This window comes from Phyllobates terribilis, unplaced genomic scaffold (assembly GCF_046119375.1).
Source record: "Phyllobates terribilis strain yellow unplaced genomic scaffold, ASM4611937v1 Scaffold_8__6_contigs__length_399053987, whole genome shotgun sequence".
Taxonomy (NCBI): domain Eukaryota; kingdom Metazoa; phylum Chordata; class Amphibia; order Anura; family Dendrobatidae; genus Phyllobates; species Phyllobates terribilis.
In genome coordinates this window covers 12,081,074-12,105,627 of record NW_027362768.1, presented here as the reverse complement: position 1 = coordinate 12,105,627, position 24,554 = coordinate 12,081,074, and the positions used below count along the sequence as shown (strand labels likewise).

General features: G+C 47.4%; 1 long non-coding RNA gene across 1 annotated transcript in view; it reads right to left on the bottom strand.

Moving 5' to 3' along the window:
• Window positions 1-9,463: 9,463 nt before the first annotated feature.
• The window catches only part of LOC141156352 (uncharacterized), a 30,363-nt gene continuing 15,272 nt past the window's right edge, over window positions 9,464-24,554 (bottom strand). The window contains exons 2-3 of the long non-coding RNA XR_012247592.1: window positions 15,817-16,038; window positions 9,464-10,148 (exon numbers count right to left, since the gene is read on the bottom strand). This is a non-coding gene — a long non-coding RNA (uncharacterized lncRNA). The remainder of the gene's footprint in view (window positions 10,149-15,816; window positions 16,039-24,554) is intronic.

Genomic DNA, 24,554 nt, shown 5'->3' with positions numbered 1-24,554 from the left:
ACGGGTTCATGTGTCTGGAGCCAAGGTAGACCTAACAACAGGGAGTGAGAAAGTCCGGACAGCACATGGAATGAGATCTCCTCAGAGTGCAGCATTCCCACCTGCAGGGTTATGGGTTCGGTGATGAGCAGGATGGTCTCCGAGAGAAGTCTTCCATCCACGGAGGCGACTGACAATGGTTCAGCCAAGGACTTGGTGGGAATATGGTATCTCTCTACCAGAGACTGGGAGATGAGGTTTCCAGCAGCTCCAGAATCCAGATGGGCGAGTTCAAAGAGACGGTTCTCTCCCCAAGCAATAGAGACCGGTAAGGTCAGAGACGGAGAGGGCTTACTTTTGTCTAGGACGACCTCTCCGAGTGGTCCTAGACACTGGCGTTTCCCGGTTTTTCCGGGCAGGAACGGATGAAGTGCTTCATACTGCCACAATAGAAACAGCTTCCCTCGGCTCGGCGAGATTCTTGGCGAGAACCGACCATCTTGGTCTGGTCGACCTGCATAGGCTCAGGAGAGTGTAGCAGAGGAGAGACGGAGGGAGTGACGGGTTTCTGGAAAGTAGGAGCTAGACGTGGAACCCTCCTCTCACGGGTGACCTCTTTGGCACGCTCCTGGAACCGCAGGTCAATCCGGGTGGCAAGAGTTATAAGGTCATCGAGAGTGGTAGGAATGTCCCGACCGGCAAGTTCATCTTTAATACGGCCGGACAGACCCTCCCAGAAGACGGAAACCAGAGCGTCATTATCCCAGGCCAGCTCCGAGGCAAGGGTACGGAACCGTATGGCATATTGGCCCACGGTGAGACTTCCCTGATGGAGGCGTAGCAGAGATGATGCGGATGAGATCTTCCGTCCGGGTTCGTCGAAGACTTTCCGGAAAGCCGTGAGAAAGGCAGGCAAGTCGGACACCAGGGGGTCTCCTCTCTCCCATAGAGGATTTAGCCAGGCCAGGGCCTCCCCGGTGAGATGGGACATGATGAAGGCAATTTTGGCCCGGTCGGAGTTAAACTGGTGAGACAGGAGTTCAAAGTGCAGGGTGCACTGATTTATGAAGCCCCGAGCCTGGGCGGAGTCGCCTCCGAAACGAGGAGGTGCAGAAAGCCGGGGTCCGGGGTAGGGTACCATGTTATTAGTGGGCAGTGGAGCTGCCGGATTGCGAGTCATGGCACTGGCGGTGGTTGCAGGCAGAGCAGTCAGAGTGTCCAGGCGAGAATTGACATTCCGCAGGTGACCCAGGATGGACTCCTGTTGGGACCTCTGACGGGACAGTTCATGACACAGGTCCGAGAGCGAGGGAGCTTGGGTGCCACCGGGTTCCATGGCCCGAGCAAACTGTAACGGGTCTGGGAGGTGGAACCTCTGAGCTACTATACAAGGGGGCGGTCCTTGTAAGGGAGCGGGTGGCGACCAGGCAGGCAGTCACAGCAGGTGACCGGGACAGTCTCTAGAAGAACGGGCAGGAGGTCACGGCAAGTGACCGGGGCAGTCTCTGGATGAACGGGCAGATGGTCACGGCAAGTGACCGGGGCAGTCTCTGGGTGAACGGGCAGATGGTCACGGCAAGTGACCGGGGCAGTCTCTGGGTAATGGGTTGGTACAACCTGTGGCGGCTGATGGTAGACGTGAGCTCCCAGGTGAGCAGGCGAGAGTCTCTGGATAAACGGGTGGTCACAGCATGTGACGGCGGAGCCTCCAGGAAGACCAACAGACAGGCGGCAGATGAGCGCTCCCAGGTGAGCGGGCAGAAGTCTCTGGACAGGCGGGTGGTCACAGCACGTGACGGCAGAGCCTCCAGGTAGGCTAGCAGACAGGCAGCAGATGAGCGCTCCCAGGTGAGCGGGCAGGAGTCACTGGACAGGCAGGTGGTCACAGCACGTGACGGCAGAGCCTCCAGGTAGGCTAGCAGGCAGGTAGCAGATGTGCGCTCCCAGGTGAGCGGGCAAGCTGGTCCATAGACAGACTGACAAGAGTTGGAAGGCAGACCGTCGGACCTCAGGCAAGCAGGCAGGTAGTTGATGTGCGCTCCCAGGTGAGCGGGCAAGCTGGTCCTTAGACAGACTGACAGGAGTAGTAAGGCAGACCGTCGGACCTCATGCTAGCAGGCAGGTAGCAGAATATCAGGCAGGAATAAGACAGCAGACTGGCAGGAATCTGGCAGGTATCTGGCAGGTAACTGGCAACGGGACCTGAGGGCTGAAGCAGAGTAGTGAACAGTGCTACACCATTGCTCGGGCACCTCCATTTTGGAGGAGGTGCCTTTTATATGGGAGGTCCTCCGGCAATTGGTCGGGGACTCCTTAGGACGGCGCGCGCGGTCCCTTTAAGAGAGGGGGAGCGCGCGCGCGCGCCCTAAGCACACTGCCGGGGAAGGAGCGCGTGCCGGAAGCAGCGGGGAGAGAAGCGCTGGAGGACGCCGCGCCAGGAGCGGGTAGGTGAGAGGGACGGCGTCTCTGCCTAGAACGGGGCAGAGACGCCGATGCTACAGCCGAGATAGACGCCCAGCTTCACCAACACCCCCGGCAGCGTTCCGGAGGGGTTAAGGCAGCGCAGCTTGGAAAGCCAGGGTAGTAATTTTAATTAAATTGCTCCCACAGGTGAAAAAACAATAGGTTAAAGGCAGCTCTACCGCACCCCAACAGGGGGATAAGGACAATCAGTGAATATGAATAGCGGTACCAGAGCGCCAATAACAGGGCAAAAATATTAAAAGGACTGATTTATTAATACACACACAACGCGTTTCGGTGGACACAGCCACCTTCATCAGGTGTCACCTGATGAAGGTGGCTGTGTCCACCGAAACGCGTTGTGTGTGTATTAATAAATCAGTCCTTTTAATATTTTTGCCCTGTTATTGGCGCTCTGGTACCGCTATTCATATTCACTGATCATCTGTAGTATCGGTCAGTCTCAGCCATCTGACCCGTGGTAGTCACCTGCTCCCTTACAAGGTCATCCCCAGAGTAGCACCTGGTCCCTCTGCTCGGTCCCTCACTGGTCACGGAGTCATTAGCCGCCGTACGACCTGGGTCGGTCCGAGTTGATACTTAGTTACGCCCCTCTGGGTCCCTCCTTGCACCGCAGCACAGAGGTTCCACCATCCGGATCCGTAACAATACCCTTGGCCTGGGACAGCTCATAAAATCCCATGGCTTCCAATACCATCTGTACTCTGATGACACCCAGATCTACCTATATGGCCAAGATGTCACCTCTCTGCTGTCCAGATTCCCAGCATGTCTAGCAGCCATATCCTCCTTCTTCTCTTCTCGCTTCCTCAAGCTCAATGTGGACAAAACTGAACTCATCATCTTTCCCCCATCTCGCATATCTTCCCCACCTGATCTTTCTATCACAATAAATTACATCACGCTTTCCCCTCTACTGGCAATCCACTGCCTCGGAGTAACCCTTGACTCTGCCCTGTCCTTGAAACCCCACATCCAAGTTCTCGCCACCTCCTGCTGCCTCCAGCTCAAAAATATTTCCAGAATCCATCCTTTCCTCAACACTCAATCTACTAAACTGCTTATGCATGCCCTCACGCCTCAACTGCTGCAACACCCTCCTCTGTGGCCTACCTGCTAACACTCTCGCACCCCTCCAGTTCATTCTTAACTCTGCTGCACGACTAGTTCATCTCTCGCCTCGCTACTCCTGTGCTACCCCCCTTTGCAAATCCCTTCACCGGCTCCCAATTGCCCAGCGTATCTAGTTCAAACTATTAACACTGACCTACAAAGCCATCCATAACCTTTCTCCTCCATACATCTTTGAACTAATCTCCCGATATATTCCCTTATGTAATCTCTCATCCTCCCAAGACCTCCTTCTCTCCTACACACTTATTCGTTCCTCACCCAATCGACTCCAAGATTACTCTCGAATATCCCCCATCCTATGGAATTCTGTGCCTCAACAATGTCCAATTAGCCTCCACATTTGGATCCTTCAGATGGAACCTGAAAACCCATCTCTTCAAAAAAACTTACAGCCTGCCATGACTTAGCCTACTGCCACCTTAACAACACCGGAGCTACTGCAACCCCCCAACCTACTTTCTCGTTCCCCATTTCTGTAGAATGTAAGCCCACAAGGGCAGGGTCCTCTTCCCTCTGTACCAGTCTATTATTGTTAGTTTGTTTACTGTAAGTGATATCCTTATTTGATATGTAACCCCTTCTTATGTACAGCACCATGGAATCAATGGCGCTATATAAATAAATAATAATAATGAATTAATCATTTGGCCTGTAATTCTATACATTTAATGTATGCTTAGTGTGTTCTTTGTACTGGATTTACTACATAGTATCATGCGCCATTGTCTTAGTAACCTCTTGAAGCTGTACTTAACTAGGTCCGTATATTAAGGCTTGTGCCCATTACCGTATTGGCTGTCCATGTGCGATTCAACAAAAACATCTGATCGCACTTGGACCAATGCTATTCTATGGGGCCGGGCATACAGTATATCCGATATTTTTCTCAGACTGAGGAAAAAATTGCAGCATGCTCAAGTTGAATCCGATTATCGGATCTCACTCGGCCATTCAAGTCAATGAATGCATGGAAAACATTGGCTTGCACTTCGATAACATCTGAATGCAGTCTGATTTTCACGTACTGACAGAATGAAGAAAATGGGGACATTTTTTTTTCATCTTCTCCTCATCCAAGAAAATTGGATTACACTGATCAAATTCTGATCAAGCTCTGAGAGAAAATATTCTGGTGTTACCCTAGTCTTATATTTATTGATCATCTTAGTGTGTATGCTATTGAGCTGGAACCACTCTGAGTACCATCATATGATGCCTCCATACAGCTCCATTTGATGCAATTGTCAACTGTTCGCAATATGATTATGTTCATGTTTATATAAACTTATCACCATTGCACAATTTGTCATGACTGCCATGCCTTAAACTGAGAACAAGGCTATTTTCGAGGAATGCCCAGTGAGATTTGTATACCTGCATGAAGCAATACCTTTACACATAGGCACCATATCTCACTTGCCATGTGAAAAAAAAGGTTACAGTCACAGGGTAAAGCATAAAAAAAGGTTTATGGAATGGTGACATTAACACAAAAAAATGTGTTTTTCGAAATAGAGCTTCAGGGAATACAAGTGCTAAGGCACGAAGCTCATAGGTAGATTACAGTGGAAATGACTGCAGAGTTTTCATGACCACAGCACAGGCTCGTATAAATGTAAAACAGGTGTGATAAACTGCACAACTGCTCACTCAATCTAATTCCCATTAACTGCCTGACACAATATTGGCATGTTATCATTATAAGAAGCCGTCACTAGATTTGAAAGTCAGGGGAACAGGAACAGACTGACCAATGTCTACATCTACATCAAGCAGGAAAAAAGGCTCCTGCTCACCTAGTACAAACCATATACTTATAGCACAATTTACAAGCTCATGAGTTATAACCTTTGACTGATAATGCAAAAAGTGTACCTCTTCCCTTCACACAACTGCATCAAACCTTCAGCTCTGCCATGTTCCCAAGTGCGAAAATTCAGATATTTTATTCCTGTAAGTTTTTTTCTTCAGTCTGCTCTGATTTCATTGCCTTTTTGCTATTTTATGTGTTTTTTCTCCCTTTTTGGTTCAGATTTGACAAAATTTTGTTTTTAAAGTGAGTGTTTAAAAGGCAAAAACACTGTTATTCTGCACTTAAAAATGCAACAGTATATCATACCTTCATTTTTATCAGCGTTCTCATTAAACTCTTTAGGGATAAATGAACCAAAAAATCAAACAGGTCAACTGATTATTTAAAAGGACAGTAGACATTATTTTTCATGAAACCATATCCACTTTGCTTGAACTGTTATATAAAGCAGATACTCTGCAGAAAAATAACGTTTTGTTTACATTTACATGGGAACATGATCTTAAGGGCTCGTTGACATGACAGTATTTTCTGTATGGAAAAAATGGACAGCAATCGGACCAATGTTATTCAGTGGAGCAGTGCAGATGAGCGATTTTTTTTCACTGACCACATCTGCGTATGAAGAAAATTGCAGCAAGTACTAGTTTCTTTCATACAGTGGTCTGAACAAGTATTTCCCCCCTTCCTGATTTCTTACCCGTTTGCTTGTTTTTCACACTGAAATGTTTCAGCTCACAAAGCAAATTTAAATATTAGACAAAGATAACACAAATAAATACAAAATGCAGTTTTTAAATGAAGGTCTTTATTATTAAGAGAAAAAGAAATCCAAACCTTCAGGGCCCTGTGTGAAAAAGTGATTGCCCCCTAAACCTAATAACTGGTTAGGCTACCCTTAGCAGCAACAACTGCAACCAAGCGTTTGCGATAACTAGCTAGTCCTGGGTGTGAGTGATGGCTTTTAGCTCTCATCTCTAGCAGTCAGTGTGAGTGAAGAATCTACTATTCACTTAAAAATTGAAATCTATTAAATTTGAATGGGAGATAATGTGCAGTGCTCATTAAAGGTTTCTAATGTCTAAGGCTGCTGTGTTACGTCCAGGGCAGAATTTAGTTCTAGCACCTGCCAGATCGATTTTCAGCTGATCGGTGCAGTTGTTAGTTGTTGGACGCCCAGTGATTTTATATTGTCAACATTGGATAGCTCTTTTTAAGGTCTGTAATTTCATGCTCCTGATAAATTCACTGCAAAATATGCATGTTCATATTTTAATTTTGAACTAATGTTGAAAATGCAACACAATTTATCTAGATTTTACCCTTTGCATTGCAGGATGAAAAATATTTCCATGAAACTTAAATAAATAAATTTGTGGTAAAACACTCTAATGACAGGGTAATAATATAAGGTATAATATAAGGTAGAACACATCCTAATGATATAAAAAGATCTGGTGACCACATTTTGGTCAAAACTCAATGATAAATGTCCCCTGATGTTTATTAAACACTAAACCAATGTTTTATAGAATCATTTTATGACATTTTATCCATACCCATAAAAAATCCATGGCTTGACCGGCGCTGCTGATTTGACATAAGCAAGATTTCAATTTATGCTGCAGATATTCACCACCGATTTGCAATGCTAAGGATGAAGTTAGCGATAAAGGTTCATCATTTTCATAGTAGTAAATGCAGCAATATCTGAAGAAAATTTAGGTGGATATTACCACTGTTAATTTGCTGTGAGATTTGTAGAAATTCTGCAGCAAATACATTATGTGAATGTAATAGTGGTGGGGGCCCTAAATCAGTTATGCATGACATTGGAGTGATATCGAAATAGAGCTTTCCTCACATCTCCCCAAAAACTGTTTACGGAAATCTCTCTGCCACCTATAAGGCCATAGCTTTTTATGAAGTGCCTAATTTTGTTAGTGGTTGGGAAAGAAAACTATTAGTCAAGGTTGTATTGGGGAGAAGGGGTTCAGTCATTTATTGGTGATAAAGGGGAGGGGGCTCAGTTAATCTAAGGTGATACAAAGGAAGGAGGCTTAATCAGTCAGGGATGGTACAGGGCGAGGGGACTCAGTCATTTCGGCGTGACACAAGGGGAAGTAGTTCAGTCAGTCCAGGGTGAAAGGAGAAATGAGGGAATGGAGCCCTCATTCATCCCTAAGTGACTGAGCCCAATCCCCCTCAAACACTTCTGACTAAAGGCCCTCTATTTACAATTATTTACTTTTAGGTTGGCCTGGGGGGTTATTCCTTGGTCATGTACAAGGGAGCCGTGTATTGCTCTCTGCTCCTTCCACTGCGCCCGTGATGGTATGGGGGTGGGAAGTGCATGCTTTTGACGCGCCCAGGGGATGGGGATGACTACTTTGCGCCCGGGCCATGCTGTTAGTTTTGGGGGATGTCGCGGTGGCCGGCTCCCAGGCCCGTACCCTGGGGTCACTCTTAAAAGCAAGGAATGGGGGAAAAGGTGTATGGAAAAAAGGAAATGTTCGTGACGCCACCCGTGGTGTCTGGTGAGGATCACCAGCGCTGCAACAGTCCTCTGAGGCCGGTGTTCAGGCAGCTTAGTTGGTGCGGCTCCCCACAGGTGGAGCGGGGCCTCAGGGCAGCGTAGGAGAAGGGATGCAGGATAGAGCGCTGGCGGGTGCAGTGCCGCGGAGAAAAGAACAGACAGAGGCAGTATTTGAAGTCATCCAAGTCTTTACTCACGGTGGTGCTTTCTCAGCTCAGAGCTTCTCTCTGCTGTCACACGGTGAGCTGTGGCCGCCAGGGTGGGGTTCAGCACACTCCAGGTAGTTCAGGAGCGCTTGACAGGACCCCCGCTTTAAAGTGTTCCTCTCCTGGTGAACTTCTCCCGCCTTGTGTCCCCCACTGTGTCCCGTACGGGTACTGCGATGTCCTTGATGGGTAGCGTGTAGCTCCCGGACCGACTGTGTGCCCTTCTTGGTGACTGGTGGTGAGAATGTGGCATAAGGCCGGGTCCCTCAGATTAGGGTATACAGGTGGCGACTCCGCTCCGTCCGTATCCCCCTGGGATCCACGTAAGCCTCCGGACTTTTCCGACAGAGACGTGAAGTACAAAGTCAGATAATCGGGGACCGGTACCCCCTCTTGCGGCAGGGTCTCTCTGGCAGGGCCAGAATAAGGTATGCAGGTGGCGACTCCGCTCTATCCGCACCCCCTGAGATCCTTTAGCCTGTGGAGCCTAACTCCTCTGCTCCCCTTCTGGGCCTTCTTGGTTGGACTCTGACCGGGGACAGAGCCAGTTATGACTCTGCCCGAATCCCCCGTATCGAGGCCTGAGACCGGTAACCGTGGACCTGAGGCGACGGCAGCCTTGTGCTGACCTGCCATCCCAAAGACCCACGACTAAAGAAGCGGTTATTAAAATGGCCTCCAGTTATATATGATTCTATTAAGTGCTAAAGTAAAGTGCTTCCTCCACCCTCACTCACTACTTGGTTCCCCCTAATTTTGGTTCCCCCCAACTCCTCCATTCAGGACCGGGGCAGCACTATGGTGCTTTTTGGCCCCCTTCAGAACTGGAGTGGTGTAGTGTTGAGTGTGTGGTTGGGGTCCTGTGTGGTGCTCCATCCTTACCTTGGAGAGGAGATACCACACCTCATTCTGAGGTGCAGTACCCCTGTGGCAACTGAACCCTCAGGTACGCCACACTTTATGAATCACAGCACAGCTCATTACCTGAGCAAAGGACAGAAACAAAATTAACACTGATTGGCTGTCCAGCGGCCAATCAGTGTTATCCTTATCAACAGCAGCACCACTCTCCAGGCTTGTTCAACACAGGACAGAGCGGTGATAAAAAGCCATCAGGACAAAAAAGTGTTCTGTTCCTTAATAATAGTGAGCTGCAGTCTTCAGCAAATGAGCGTGTAAGCAATGATGCGTGCACTGCTCTCCCTGGTTGTCTAACTCTGGGAGGAGGTACTGCCCACCACTCCTCCCAGATTTAGACAACCTGGGAGAGCAGTGTATGCATCACTGCTGATATGTTCATCTGCTGCAAACCTGCAGCTCACTATTAGTAAAGAATACAACACTGTTCTATCCTGAATGCTGACACACTTGTATTATCTTCATTGTGTCAGCAGTGCCTGGACCCACCAGACAATCCTCTGGTCCTCAGGTAGTCCACTCAAAACCTGATTAGGGTATTCAATACCCTAAAAACTATTCTCAACATAAAAATGTCTATATTTCTATCTCCTAGTATCTATTCACAAAATACTGAAGACATAATGTCCTTCAGCCATGACATCTTATGGATTATCATGCCTTGTATAGGGGGTGAGTATCTAGGTCATCACAAATCAGCGCTTCCCAGCGGAGAGCAGTTTGTATGGCACAGTTGCTTTCTATCTCCAGAGTCTCCAGTTAAGTCTCTCTCTTCTGTTGAGTGTAAGCTCATATGGTCAGCACGGTCTTCTCTCTCTCCTGTAGAGTGTAAGGTCTTATGATCAGCGAGGTCCTCTCTCTCTCCTGTACAGTGTAAGCTCTTATGGTCAGCTGGGTCCTCTCTCTCTCTCTCCTGTAGAGTGTAAGCGCTTATGGTCAGCAGGGTCCTCTCTCTCTCCTGTATAGTGTAAGCTCTTATGAGCAGTGGGGTCCTCTCCCTCCTCTCCCCCACATGTATTTTTCAAGGAATTCCAAGCATTCCAGTATTGAGATATGCACAAATGTATTTCCTGCAATTCTAAAATTTGAGGAAAAATTCATCAAAGTAGGCAAATTTGAATTTCAAAAGATTTGCTCATCTCTAGAAGCCAGCTTTTTCATTCTTCATGATTGACTTTGTGAAAGGCAAATGTACAGTACACTATGTGATCACTTTCAGCAAGACATGGCCAAGTGGATACAAATACGAGCCACTAGTTTGGCCTCAATTTTAAAGTAGGATCAGATAGGTTTGCTTTCACCAAGACAAAATAGTACAATAAATGCCACATGAAACTAACCATAACATTAGCAAGCTGTGTTAGTTGGTCACATTATAAATTAAACCATAAGTGATAAATCAAATTGTCTTTCCATTTGCATATGGCATTTGCAGTTGCCAAGTTAGCCCACAGTCTGAATAGTCACTCAGATGTAATTTTTCTATGAAAGGAGTTCTTTATCTTTCAACGATTAACAGCTATGATTATTATATGTAAACTTGTGAATTGAAAGTGTTACACTTAAAAAACTGTTGTATAATAATATCATGCAATAATATGTAACTTTATGTATATTATGTAATTATATCTGTATTGTACATGTATTATATATTATGTAATTATTATAATGCTAAATGTTACACATAGAATTTTACTGCGTCCTTATTCACTGTCCCAGGTTCAGCGCTGAGTCTCTGGTGCTCCTCCCGTTGTCTGATATTGGCTGAAGTGCAACAGTCAGTGAGTTCAGCGGCTCAGAGTTGGGCGTTCCGTCAACAGGGGCAGAGACATTGACCTCAGTGATTATCTGCCGCTCTGTTGTTGGGTCGTCAGCACCACGGCCAATACTGGACACTAGGAGCCGCACAATAGACTCAACGATGAACCCGTGGATGACAATTAAAGACCAGTTTGACCAAGGTTTCCTAAAAGGGGCCAAGTCCTTTAATGAATTCTGAACCATACATAAATAAACACAATACTTATAAAACGGCTAAGCACAATTTCTTTGTGCTTTCTAACATATTAATTTAAAATAACAGCTTATTGTCGTTTAGTCTCTGCTTTGTGACTTTCAAACACTAGAACATTATTTCAAAAGAGATTTTGCAGCTCTTCAGAAAAATCAAGATACTTTTCAAGATTTTGAACAGTTTTTTTCTAAACCTTTTGTATGTCTGTTTCATATTTCATTCCAAGACTGAATAATATAAAATGGCGAGGGATCCCGGCTCTAATTGATCTTATGTACTTAAATATATGATGGTTGTTTAGGCCTCCTCAATTAAGCAAAACTAAATTATTTAAGCATGGGATATTAACTAAAGAGTTCTTAAAAGCATGTGGAAGAAGTTACAAATATTGGACCCTTCTGCTTTGGGTGACAAGAATAAAAATAAGATTCTGTTCTTAGGCAATGGGAGAGTAATGTATAGGGTGGGCCCACATAATGGTGTGCTTGGTTTTAACGTAACTTTATTCTTTCATGAGTTATTTACAAGTTTATGACCACTTATAAAATTATTATTATTATTATTATTATTTATTATTATAGCGCCATTTATTCCATGGCGCTTTAGATGTGAAAAAGGGGTATACATTGCAAAAATAATTACAATAATCTTGAACACAATGTGATGGCGACTGGTACAGGAGGAGTGAGGACCCTGCCCGCAAGGGCTCACAGTCTACAAAGAATGGGTGAGGATACAGTAGGTGAGGGTAAGGCTGGTCGTGGCGCGGTATGGTGGAGTGATGGTTAATGTAGGCTGTAGGCTTGTCGGAAGAGGTTGGTCAATGTGTTAAAAGTGCTGCCCATTGTGTTGGATTGTCAATCTGATTTGGTCGACAGGGGTGCTCAGATATCGGGATGGATGGGCTACTTCGGTGGGGATCACGGTTGGTCGGTTCCCGGTTCCGTGCCCTGGACCCTCAGTAAAGTGATGGGGGTTAGGATGATGGGAGTATTGTGTTGTGGCACCTCCTGTGGTAACTGGTAATATCGGTTACCAGCGCTGTGAATGGACGCTGAGGTGATCGGCATTCGGCTTGTCCAAACGCTATAGGCAGTAATCACAAAGTAGGCACGCACACACACATTAAGTCTTTGTTTCAGTACCTTTTTTTTTACTGATGTCCGGTAACAAGTACAGCTCAGGAGGGTAACCAGGTTTTCGGTGCAGGTAGAGTTATTCACCTTGGGGATTTGTGAGGCCTCCTCTAACATTGTGTGCGTTGTTTGGGGTCAGTCCTGCGTTAAGCTGAACCTGCCACCTTGACTTTCTTTGGGGTCCTTCTCCACAACTGACAATGAGGACCTTTCCTTGGGGCTACCAATTCTCTTTTTGAGCCCCTGGTCCTATACTTGGTCAAGTTTGGCACCTCTTTCCCCTTCTTCTTCAGGGGGAATAGATCCTCCTGATCTTTCCAGGTTTTCTATGCTATTCCTAAATTAATAGCAATCTCGGACTCCGGTGTCCGGGTGAGCTAAAGGGATAATCGTTTTATCTCTTTCTTTCTCCTTCTAGCCTCCGTCCCTCTCTCTAGGGCGCTTTGCACAACACAGGCCGGTTTCCTAGTTCAGGGCTTAACTGGTCCCCGGCCAACAGCTCTCTTTTTCATCCTTACTTCACCCCCGTTTTCCAGACTAACTGCTGCTTTGCTGTCTCCCTGGAAACTGACTTCTCACCTCAGACCTGGGGTGGAAGGTGTTGTGTGTGCCCAAGCGTACATCTCCCCCTGCACCTATGGATCCTGTGGTAATTCTCCGCAGGGGTGCCACAAATGCAACCCTCTTCTTCAACTCTTGACACACTGATAGCAACAGCGCAGAAGAAATGCTAGCACAGGCTTCCAGTATCCATTGTTTCAGATGCTGCACATCTCGTATCTTGATGGTATGGTCTGGTATATGGGGTACAAAGATAGTGGGGCCATTCTTCATCAATGGAAACCTCAATGCCACTGGGTATCTGAAATTGCTACATGATGATGTGTTGCCCTCTTTATGCACTGAAGATGGCATGTTCCCTGAGTTTTTCTAATGAAATTCTTAATAAGTTTGATGTGTCACATGACCCTCTTCCCATTGAAAAAAATAAAGTTGGATCCAAAATGGCGGCCTTCAAAATGGCCACCATGGTCACCACCAATCTGGAAAAGTTTTCCCCCTCCCATATACTAATGTGCCACAAACAGGAAGTTGATATCATCAACCATTCCCATTTAATTTAAGTGTATCCATATAAATGGCCCACCCTGTACTTACACCACAAAACTGGTAGGAGAACATTGATAGATCTATTCTACAGCAATGTCAGTTAATGTAATGTAAAATTGTAAAATGGAGGTTCATCTTGCACTATTAAATTACAGTTTATTTAAAATTTTGAGTTAGACACCGTAGACTGGTTGCAGATATTGCTTAGATGTTGTTGCAGATTGATACAATGCTTTCTTAAGCTTAAAATTAATGGCATAGATTTATCAAGTTAAATGCACCTGAATTCTATGAAAAAATCTGTCTTTCATTACTTGTATCATATTTAATATTTGTTTTTAGACTCTCTTTGTGGCTTGTCCGACAAGGGAAGGGGCTTCGTTGAAAAGGTGCATGATTTAGTGAAAAGGGTAACGGTCCAACATTACATTTTGTGCTAACAATTTACTGCAAATTTCTGACACAAAGTAAGTGAACTGATACCTGTAGATGGTGTAACCTTAGACTTCACAGATGTGGCATATTTATTAAACAGCATTGAACCACTATGATAAATCTAGTGCATTTTAAGGTTGTCTAGTCTAAGTTTTCAGTGTTGATGAATATGCCCCAATATATAGTATTATTTTCAGTAGTGATTAGCGAGCACTAAAATGCTCAGGTGCTCGAAGCTCGGGTCGAGCACATTGGAATACTCGGGTGCTCAACCGAGCAACGAGCCCAATGTAAGTCTATGGGAAACTCGAGCATTTTTCTGGCGGTCCCCCCCGGTGGTCTGCAGAAGCTCAAAAATTGCCCAAATTGATGGGAACAGTGCTCAATTAAACATCGGGCAGGCAGAATATATAGGCAGACAGGCACTCAGAATACACTAGTGTCCTCCGATTTTCATGCACCCGTCTCTTTAAAAAAGCCGGCCGGCAATTCATCAGCGGCATACATCGGTACCTGACAATTTAGAACAGAAAGAATAGATCATCACACAGGATATTAGTAGCCTGGGAAGCTCCGTGGGTATTACCCCCTTCTCAGGCTTCAAACATCTGGCCCAGCCGTCTGCTTAACCTCCGCTAGAGACTAAAATTATGGGGGATCCCACACCAATTTTTTTTTTAATAAATACTTTATTTTAACACTAAATGACAAGTACAGTAACCAACACTGTCACTGTACTTATTATATATGTGACTGACATGTTTCTATCTATCTAATCTATGTGTGATGCTCTTATTATTTTTGTTCTAAATTGTCGGGTACCGATGTAAGCCGCTGATGAATTGCCAGCTTTTCATGTTTCACTGTGAGCAATGTTCCCATCGATTTGGGCAATCACTGTAATGCCACAACCACCATGGCTGTGGCATTACAGTGAGTGGCAGACAATCCCTGCATGATTGGTGCTCTAAATAGCACCAAACATGCAGGACGGGGACCCGAGCTCCCGCCCGAGCATCGCGCAAGTACTCGGCGAGCTCCGAGCATCTCGAGTACTGAGATGCTCGCGCGAGTACCGAGCAGTGGCGAGCATGCTCGCTTATCACTAATTTTCAATTAAAGGGCCCTATGGGCCACCTCAAAGCACAAGTATATTCTCATGATAGAGACAGCCAGACACAGAGACATATAGGAGCGACCTGTGGGCAAGTGTTATCTTGCTGATCTGGCCTAGAGCACCAGGATAAGATCCTGCCTACAGTCCCACCCCGGAGCACGGGCATATTACTAACTCAACACTGCAAACACTGATTGCACAAGAATCACAAGACGGATTTCTTCACCTCAAGTATCATATTAATCAGTGCAACAGCCTCAACATGACAATGCCTGTAGCTTACTTAGCAAACTCCTGCTGACAGGTTTGCATTAAAGGGATATTCTAAGGTAATAATAATTTGGAATGCTGCAAGAATATGCCATAACATTCTAGTGGGTGGGGTTTTTAACTTTTTTAAGCCTATACACTTGGAGAATTAAAGAACCTAAATAGTTTTTTTAGTTGTTTCTCTTGTACAACTGCCCTTTTATCTCAGTGCTTTACATTGCACCTCTAATGAATTTATCTGGACTTTTTTTCTAGGATCAGTAGTAGTAATGACATATCCCCTGCAATTAAGTCACTATGACACTTTGCCCATGGTAGGACACTGACAATGCCAGTGGACATGTCAGGATGCAGAGGTTAGATGAGTACATATATGTATTTCTTTACTGTTAACAGTCAGTATTAGGGGGCTTTGGGTACATCACACTGTGGATGCATAATAATGTATATATTATTGTATGTAATCGAGTACTAGGCCATTATTACAGAATGAGAGGACAGTGGGGCCATTATTACTGTGTGTGGCAGGACTCAGAGGCCATAATAGTGTTCTGAGGAACTGACATCTACCACTATATGATCACCATATGGCATATGGCAGTAACATCTCTCTTGTTGTTTGAATAGAGATTTTTTTCCAGTAACAGCTTGGTCATCTGCTTACCTACTATGAAAAGAGTACACCACTGTAGTTGTTAATATGGATACCTTAGGGGCCCACTTCCATATGTTTTGCCCCCACCTGTTAGGAATCCGTAGATGCGTCTTTGCCATAGCCTCTGATAATTTATTATCCATGATGATGGTAACAGAGGTTGGAGTTCTACTGATTCTACTCCAATAGCCATTTCAACATCCTTGCAATAATCCATTCATGTCTAAAGTGCTAAAAACAAAATATAGAAATGAAAAGAATGAAAAAAAAAACCCTTTCAACTGAAGGAAAATGCCACATCAATCTGAACTAAAGTGGGGAAAATAAGTATTTGACACACTGCCGATTTTGCAAGTTCTCACCTACAAAGAATGGAGAGCTCTATAATTTTTATTGTAGTTACACTTCAACTGTGAAAGACAGAATCTAAAAATAAAAACCAGAAAATCACATTGTATGATTTTTAAACAATTAAATTTCATTTTATTGCATGAAATAAGTATTTAATCACCTACCAACCAGTAAGAATTCTGTCTCTCAAAGAACTGTTAATTTTTTTCTTTAATAAGCCCTCCTACTTTGCACTCATTACCTTTATTAATTGCTCCTGTTTGAACTTGTTACCTGTTTAAAAGACACATGTCCACACACTCAATAAATCACACCAACCTCTCCACCATGGCCAAGACGAAAAAGCTGGCTAAGTACACTAGGGACAAAATTGTAGACCTGCACAAGGCTTGGATGGGCTACAGGAAAGATAGGCAAATGTGGCGCCCTGCTGCGCACTGGTGCCACAGATCCCAGAGGGGTGCATGGATGGATTTCTCCACACGAGGCCCTCACTACATTCATACACCTCCACCTACCACCTCAGACCAGCAGAGGGAGCCCGTTAGGGACATATATGGGGAAGGTGGAGCTTGGCAGTCAGTAGTTGGTCAGAGAGTTTAGAGTGTGCTCACGATGTAGCAGCACGCTGGCTACTATGCTGAGGCAAGTTGAGGCCTGCAGCACATGTTGAAACCTGAGTTGAGGGCCCCGAGTGGGGCCGGAGGCAAGGAGAAGAGTGAGAGGAGTTTTGGGGGCAGAGGAACATCATAGGCTCACCCCGATTTATGTACCGGAAACCGGGTCCGCGCCTACAGGGTCCTTTATGCCCAGTAGGAACAACCAGAACCCCTGGAGAACTACAGATCCCAGGTCGACCAAGCTGAACTCATATGCCGGACTAGGAATCACGAAGGCCCCAGCGTCCAGGGAGAGTGATTGCCAAAAGAAAGTCCTACTACCAAGTCAGCAGGTGCAGAGAGAGACAGTAACCAAGCTAGGCCTAGCTCCAGGCAGGTCAGAAGCTTAACAAGTAAAGCAACGGACTAGGAGGCCTTATACCCGCTCACTGGGGAGAGTCCAGAAGAGCGCCCTTCACCTGGAGTACCCTGGACCGTGCCTGCAGCATCACCAGTAAAGGTAATGAAGTTTACCCCCATGTGAGTGTCCGTCCTTCCTCCGGAACCGTCCTGCCGTCTCTCCCCTGCACCGCCATCCAGTACATCCCCCACACTGCCCTGAGGCCCACTCCACCTGTGGGGAGCCATTCCATCACAAGCTGCCTTACCATCTGCCTCAGAGGACTGTTGCAGTTCTGGTGATCCTCACCAGACACCACAGGTGGCGTCACGACAAATCCCCATATAAAATATCCCCCTTTTCACTGACCGCCTTGGGTCACGGACCAGGCCAGCCACCGTGATGATCTTCCCCTAAAGCAGCCATAAGGCCCGGCTGCCGAGTACCCCACGGCCCAGGGGGCGTGTCAGCTTTGGCATCACGAACAGGATTGCCTGCCCGTTGCCACCGGGTACTGTGTGCCTTAAAGAAACTGTAACCCTTACTGTGGTGAAGTTTTCCCGCCATTCCTGAGGTTTTCCCCCCATATCCGCCATTTTTCCTGTTGCCGCATGGGAAGAAGAGGGGCGTAACCGCTGGAAGCGCGCGAAGCCCAGGACACGCCCCCCCGCCTGACGTCGAATCAGGAATCGTCAGGTCCTGGAAGGAGTCCAGTTAACGCTCTGACATCAGACGCGAGCGAAGCAAGGTCCTGAAGGAAGACCGTCGCCTGTGGAGCTGCGGCCTACCCGAAAGCAGTGAAGAAGGTAGGCCACGGTTCCCTGGGGGGGCACAATGATGTCCGATGGCCAGCAGCAGTCGGCGATGCAAGTGGCCGGCAGCACCCCAGCTCCGGCGGAGCTGCGTAAAGACTGGGAGGTGCCAGGCCGAGCTGGAGCAGTCGCGGGAGCAGGTATGAGTGAAGTCCCTGTCCCGGACGCAAACGGTGCTGCTTCATCCCTGGTCCCCCTGAAGTCCAAGGCTGATTACCCGGCTGGGCCAGCCTACAGAAAACAGGTGTCTCCCCGGAGGGAGCACCACTACTAAGCACAGTATGTGAAACTGAACTGTATACAGTTAACCGTAACGGTATAAGGACTTTGTGGCTGAGGACTTGAGCAGCCCAAAAACTGTTCGTATAAATAGTTGCACTCCCTGGAGTGCCCCTTTAGGTACCACTGAACAAAAACCTGTTTGGCGTGGCGGAAGACCTGGTCCAAAACCGGATCACCTATGCCCTGCAGCCACGCCCAGGGCCTACGTTGAGGGTTTTCAGGTGGGTCCCTCATATTGCTCATGTTCCTTCATCGGTGGAATGGACACCATTTACTTGAGAAACTCTGAACTTGTTTTATAAATATTTGTTCATAATGTTATCTGCAACGTTCAAGAAAAGTGCCTCCCATAAAGGGAAGAAATGTTATTGCTAACCTGTTATGAAAATTGCTTCAGTCCAGGAGTACTGAGTTTTACTAGGGGGTAATGTGGCGCCCTGCTGCGCACTGGTGCCGCAGATCCCAGAGGGGTGCATGGATGGATTTCTCCACAGGAGGCCCTCACTACATTCAAACACCTCCACCTACCACCTCAGACAAGCAGAGGGAGCCCGTTAGGGACATATATGGGGAAGGTGGAGCTAGGCAGTCAGTAGTTGGTCAGAGAGTTTAGAGTGTGCTCAGGATGTAGCAGCACGCTGGCTGCTGTGGTGTGGCAAGTTGAGGCCTGCAGCACATGCTGAAGCCTGAGTTGAGGGCCCCGAGAGGGGCCGGAGGCAAGGAGAAGAGTGAGAGGAGTTATGGGGGGCAGAGGAACATCATAGGCTCACCCCGATTTATGCACCGGACATCGGGTCCGCGCCTACAGGGTCCTTTATGTCCAGTAGGAACAACCGGAACCCCTGGAGAACTACAGGTCCCAGGTCGACCAAGCTGAACTCATATACAGGACTAGGAATCACAAAGGCCCCAGCGTCCAGGGAGAGTGATTGCCAAAAGAAAGTCCTACTACCAAGTCAGCAGGTGCATAGAGAGACAGTAACCAAGCTAGGCCTAGCTCCAGGCAGGTCAGGAGCTCAACAAGTAAAGCAACGGACTAGGATGCCTTATACCCGCTCACTGGGGAGAGTCCAGAAGTGCGCCCTTCACCTGGAGTACCCTGGACCGTCCTGCAGCATCACCAGTAAAGGTAATGAAGCTTACCCCCATGTGAGTGTCCGTCCTTCCTCCGGGACCGTCCTGCCGTCTCTCCCCTGCACTGCCATCCAGTACATCCCCCACGCTGCCCTGAGGCCCGCTCCACCTGTGGGGAGCCATTCCATCACAAGCTGCCCTACCATCTGCCTCAGAGGACTTTTGCAGCGCTGGTGATCCTCACCAGACACCACAGGTGGCGTCACGACAAATCCCCATATAAAATATCCCCCTTTTCACTGACCGCCCTGGGTAATGGACCAGGCCAGCCACCTTGATGATCTCCTCCTAAAGGAGCCATAAGGCCCGGCTGCCAAGTACCCCACGGCCCAGGGGGCGCGTCACAAACAGCTTGGTTAGAAGGCAACAACTGTTGGCACAATTATTAGAAAATGGAAGAAACAGAGGAGGACTGTCAATCTTCCTCAATCTGGGGCTCCATGCAGGATCTTGCCTCGTGAGGTAAGGATGATTCTGAGAAAGGTCATGAATCAGCGCAGAACTACATGGGAGGACCAGGTCAATGGCCTGAAGAGAGCTAGGAACACAGTCTCAAACATTACCGTTAGTACCACACTATGCCGTCATGGATTAAAATCCTGCCGGGCACGCAAGGACCCACTGCTCACGCCAGCACATGTCCAGACCTGTTTGAAGTTCACCAATGACCATCTGAATGATCCAGAGGAGGCATGGGAGAAAGTCATGGGGTCAGATGAAACCAAAATAAACTTTTTGGTATCAACTTCACTCACCGTGTTTGGAGGAAGAAGAAGGATGAGTACAACCCCAAGAACACGTCCCAAACTTGAAGCATGGTGGGGGAAACACCATACTTTGGGGGTGATTTTCTGCAAAGTGGACAGGACGATTACACCACATTGAAGGGAGGATGGATAGGGTTATGTATCGTGACATTTTGGCCAACAACCTCCTTCACTCAGTAGGAGCATTGAGGATGGCTAGGTTTTCCAACATGACAATGACCCGAAACACACATGCAGGGCAACTAAGGATCAGCTGTGTAAGAAGCATTTCAAGGTCCTGGAGTGACCTAGCCAGTCTCCAGACCTGATCCCAATAGAAAATCTTTGGAGGGAGCTGAAACTCAATTTCAGCCCCTAAACCTGAAAGATCAGGAGAATATCTGTATGGAGGAGTGGGACAAAATCCCTGCTGCAGTGTATGCACACTTGGTCAAGAACAGTGTTGACCCACCCCCGTAGTGTTCGAGTTCGGTTCGGTTCGTCGAACACCCGTGTGTTCGCCGAACTGTTCGTCGAACTGTTCGTCGAACACCTTCGAACACCGTTAAAACCAATGGCAGGCAAACAAAAACACATAGAAACACATAGAAAACACCTTCAAAGGTGTCCAAAAGCTGACAAACTGCTCAGAAGACACAACTAACACATGGAAAAGTGACAAGTACATATAGTCATGCGAAAAGAAAAGAGGTGGAGGAGTGAAAGGAGGGGGAGACACAGATATAGGCATGTCATGCCCTTCTAAAATCCAAACAGTGAGAAGCCGACACGGCCAGTCCGCTCCTGCCCGTGCAACCTCCGTGTCGCCGGGTTTGTGCCACAGCCGCGGTGAACCCTGACGGCCAGCCCCCCTCTCCCAATACTGGTGCCTGTCCGCTGGTGGGTCGAGCGAGCCCCCCTGTGGTGGAGGCATCTCTAAGCTATTTAATTTAAATTGTCTCTCTAATTTGAATGAATACACTTTAAATCCATTTACAAGGATCTATTGGAGGGCAAGTCTCATGCCAGCAGCCGCGTAATTCCAGCTCCAGTAGCGTCCACTAAAGCTGCTGCAGTTAAAAAGCTTTTATAAGGATCGAGCTTGGCTGTCCACCGCAAGGCATCCAACTGCCAGTCCCAGCCCCTATGCCTTGGGGTGCCTCCTGATGCTCTTCACTGAGTATCCCGTGGTCCCGAAGCATTTCCTTTGAAAAAATTAAGTGTCCAAACTACAGGTGGTGTAGCTTGCTTAACAGCCGGGATAATCCGCTGACTAGCAGACACTGCTACTAGGCACAAAGTATTTCCTGGGCTAGATGCAGTTAAAAATTTGTAATTAGATACTCTCTTTGGATGCTGAGAAAGCATTCCATAGAGTCTCCTGGCACACCATATATGATTCTCTTAAAAAGCTTGGCGTAGGGGTCTAGGGGACCCTTTTATAGCCAAAATCACGGCCCTGTATCGCAATACGTCACCTAGGCTGAAGATAAATGGAACTGTAGCACCCTGAGGGCTCGGTTGCTACAGAGGTATTGCACCTCATCCAGAGGTGTGATATCTCACTCTCAGGTAAGGATGGAGTGTGGATCAGGACCCGACACCTGCATGCATTACACCACATTGCCGTGGGGCAGGGCGACCAATATGCCCCTGAGATGGGCACGACAGTCCCTGTCCCTGGCTGGAGTGGGGGGAGGGAACACTGAGGAAGGGGAACCCTGTAGTGCAGGAGCAGGGAGGAAGCAGTTCCTGGGTGCATTGAGAAGGGAGTATAAAAGGTGGGCACCATCTTAGTTCAGTGCAGAGAAGTCTGAGCAGAAGTGACAGGGAGCAGGGGCTCTGCATGAGCTCTGCTCCGGAGGCGGGCCTAGTAACAGAGGCCCAGGCCTGGAAGAGGGAGAAGGAAGGAAGAGGAGCGGAGAAGGCTCCACGAACGAGGAACGAAGGGATCCCAGGGGTGCGGATGGGCGAGTCGCCACCGTACGCCCGAATCCACCTGCATGGAGGGGTCAGGCAAAGGGGGAGACCGGTCCCCGAAACTAGTGGAGGCGGGAAACGACCCTCAGCTAGAAACCGGAGGCTGTGACATTTTATGTGGCGCAGCCCCTCGCTACACCCGCTAGGAAGGCACCACATAGGGTCAGGGAAACTGGGGCCAAGTTTACCAAGAGGAGGCCCGAGGCAGCCGGACAGATGGGTTTGTAAGAAAGGCCAGACAAAGGACACACAAAGGGGGTCCTGTGAAGCGCTCCAAAGTTATCTGGGAGTTGTCTGAGCCCCTCACCTGGTGAGCACAGTACGACGTGGGCAGCCGTTACCTGCAGACGTGGTCTGGATAATAAGAACTGTGAGTAAAGGCCCTGGACAGCATCACTGACTCCGTGTCGTTACTGCTGCTGCCCTGCACCATCACCCCCATCCTCCGCATACACTGCCCTGAGGCTATACTCCTCCCGTGGGGAGTTATGCTACGCTCTGCTGCACCCACAACACCAGCCTCAGCGGTCTGCCCTGCAGCGGCGGTTCACTCTGACCGCAATCCACGGGTGGCGTAGTCGGACATTTAAACATCAAAACCACATAAATAGTTCCGCCACTGGTTTGACCGCCCTGAGCCACGGAACCGGGTCGCCGCCACGGAACTACAACCACCAGCATCCACCAAAAAGGGTCCGGGTGTCCCAAGGCCCAGGGGGTGCATCAGAACATTTTCATCACCTTTCACAATCACCAATGGGACAAGGCAGGGATGTCCTCTGTCCCCTCTCTTATACATCCTAGTGACGGAGCACCTGCTCTCATCAATTCGCCATAACCCCAATATTAGGTGGATTGAGGTGGGAGGCACCGAGTACAAGTGCTCTCTATTTTCTGATGATGTCCTAGTATATATCACTCAATCACATATATCCATCCATGCTGTTATGGCTGAAATAGATCACTTTGTTACATGGTCAAATTTTAAAATCAATGCAGCGAAGTCTGAGGCCCTCGATGTCTCCCTCCCCAAATCCGTACAGGATTCCATCCAGTCCAACTTTCCCTTTGCCTGGCCCTCACAGGGTATCAAATACTTAGGAACTCCTATTCATAGAGACCTCTCCCATCTATGTTATCTTTATTTTGGGCCCTTTATTGAACAACTCCACACAGACCACGGTTGGCAAGTTAGAACTGTAAGATTCACTACGTGAACCACTGGTGTTTTGTGGAAAAGCACATGTACACTGTGTTCCAAATTATTATGCAAAAAGTGTTTAGGAGTGATAAAGGAAGAATTTGTTTGTTTGTCAGTTAAACTCATTGATGGTGATATGTGTCATGGCTCTTTATATCACTGTAAGCAATTGCAGACACCTGTGCTAATTAGTTTGTCAGGTGTGTCCAATGAAAGGCAAGACTACTTAAAAAGGCTGTCCCACATTATTAAGCAGCCTACATTTTCTGCCAAAATGGGAAAGAAAAAGGATGTGTCGGCTGCTGAGAAGCAACAAATTGTGGAGTGTTTAGGTCAAGGCATGACTACAATCAACATTGTGCGATGATCAGGATGAAGTGTCTTGGCAATCAAGAAGTATGTAGCTGATTCACAGTACACACGTGTGCGTGCTGATAAGGGCAAATTGAGGACTCTTTCCTACAGGCAATTACGTCAGGTTAAAAGAGCAGCGGCAAAAATGCCTTGTCATAGCAGCAGACAAGTTTTTGAAGCTGCTGGTGCCTCCAACGTCCCCCGAACAACAAGATGCAGGGTTCAGAGGTTTGCAGCTGTGCATACGCCATCCTGTCGACCTCCTCTATCCACTTCACACAAGCAGAAACGGCTCCAGTGGGCCAAACATTACATGAAGACTGATTTCAAAACTGTTTTGTTCACGGATGAGTGCCGTGCAACGCTCGATGGTCCAGATGGATGGAGTGGAGGATGGCTGGTTGATGGACACCCCACGCAAACACGGCTACAGCGCCAACAAGGAGGAGGTGGAGTAATGTTTTGGGCTGGAATCATGGGGAGAGAGATTGTCGGCCCCTTTAGGATCCCTGAACTCCATAATGTATGTGGAGTTTCTCAAACAGCACTTCCTGCCATGGTTCATGAAGATGAACCGTGTATTCCACAGCAAGATCATTTTTATGCATGATAATGCACCATCTCATGCTGCACATAAAACATCTGCATCTCTGGCTGATATGGGCATAAAAGGGGACAAACTTATGGTGTGACCCCCATGCTCCCCTGACCTCTACCCCATTCAAAACCTCTGGAGCATCGTCAAAAGGAGTGTCTATGATGGCGGGAGGCAGTTCACATCTAAGCAACAGCTCTGGGAGGGTATTCTGTCCTCATGCAAAGCAATTGAAGCAGAAACCATCCAAAACCTGACAAATTCAATGGACGAGAGAGTTCAGAAGCTCCATT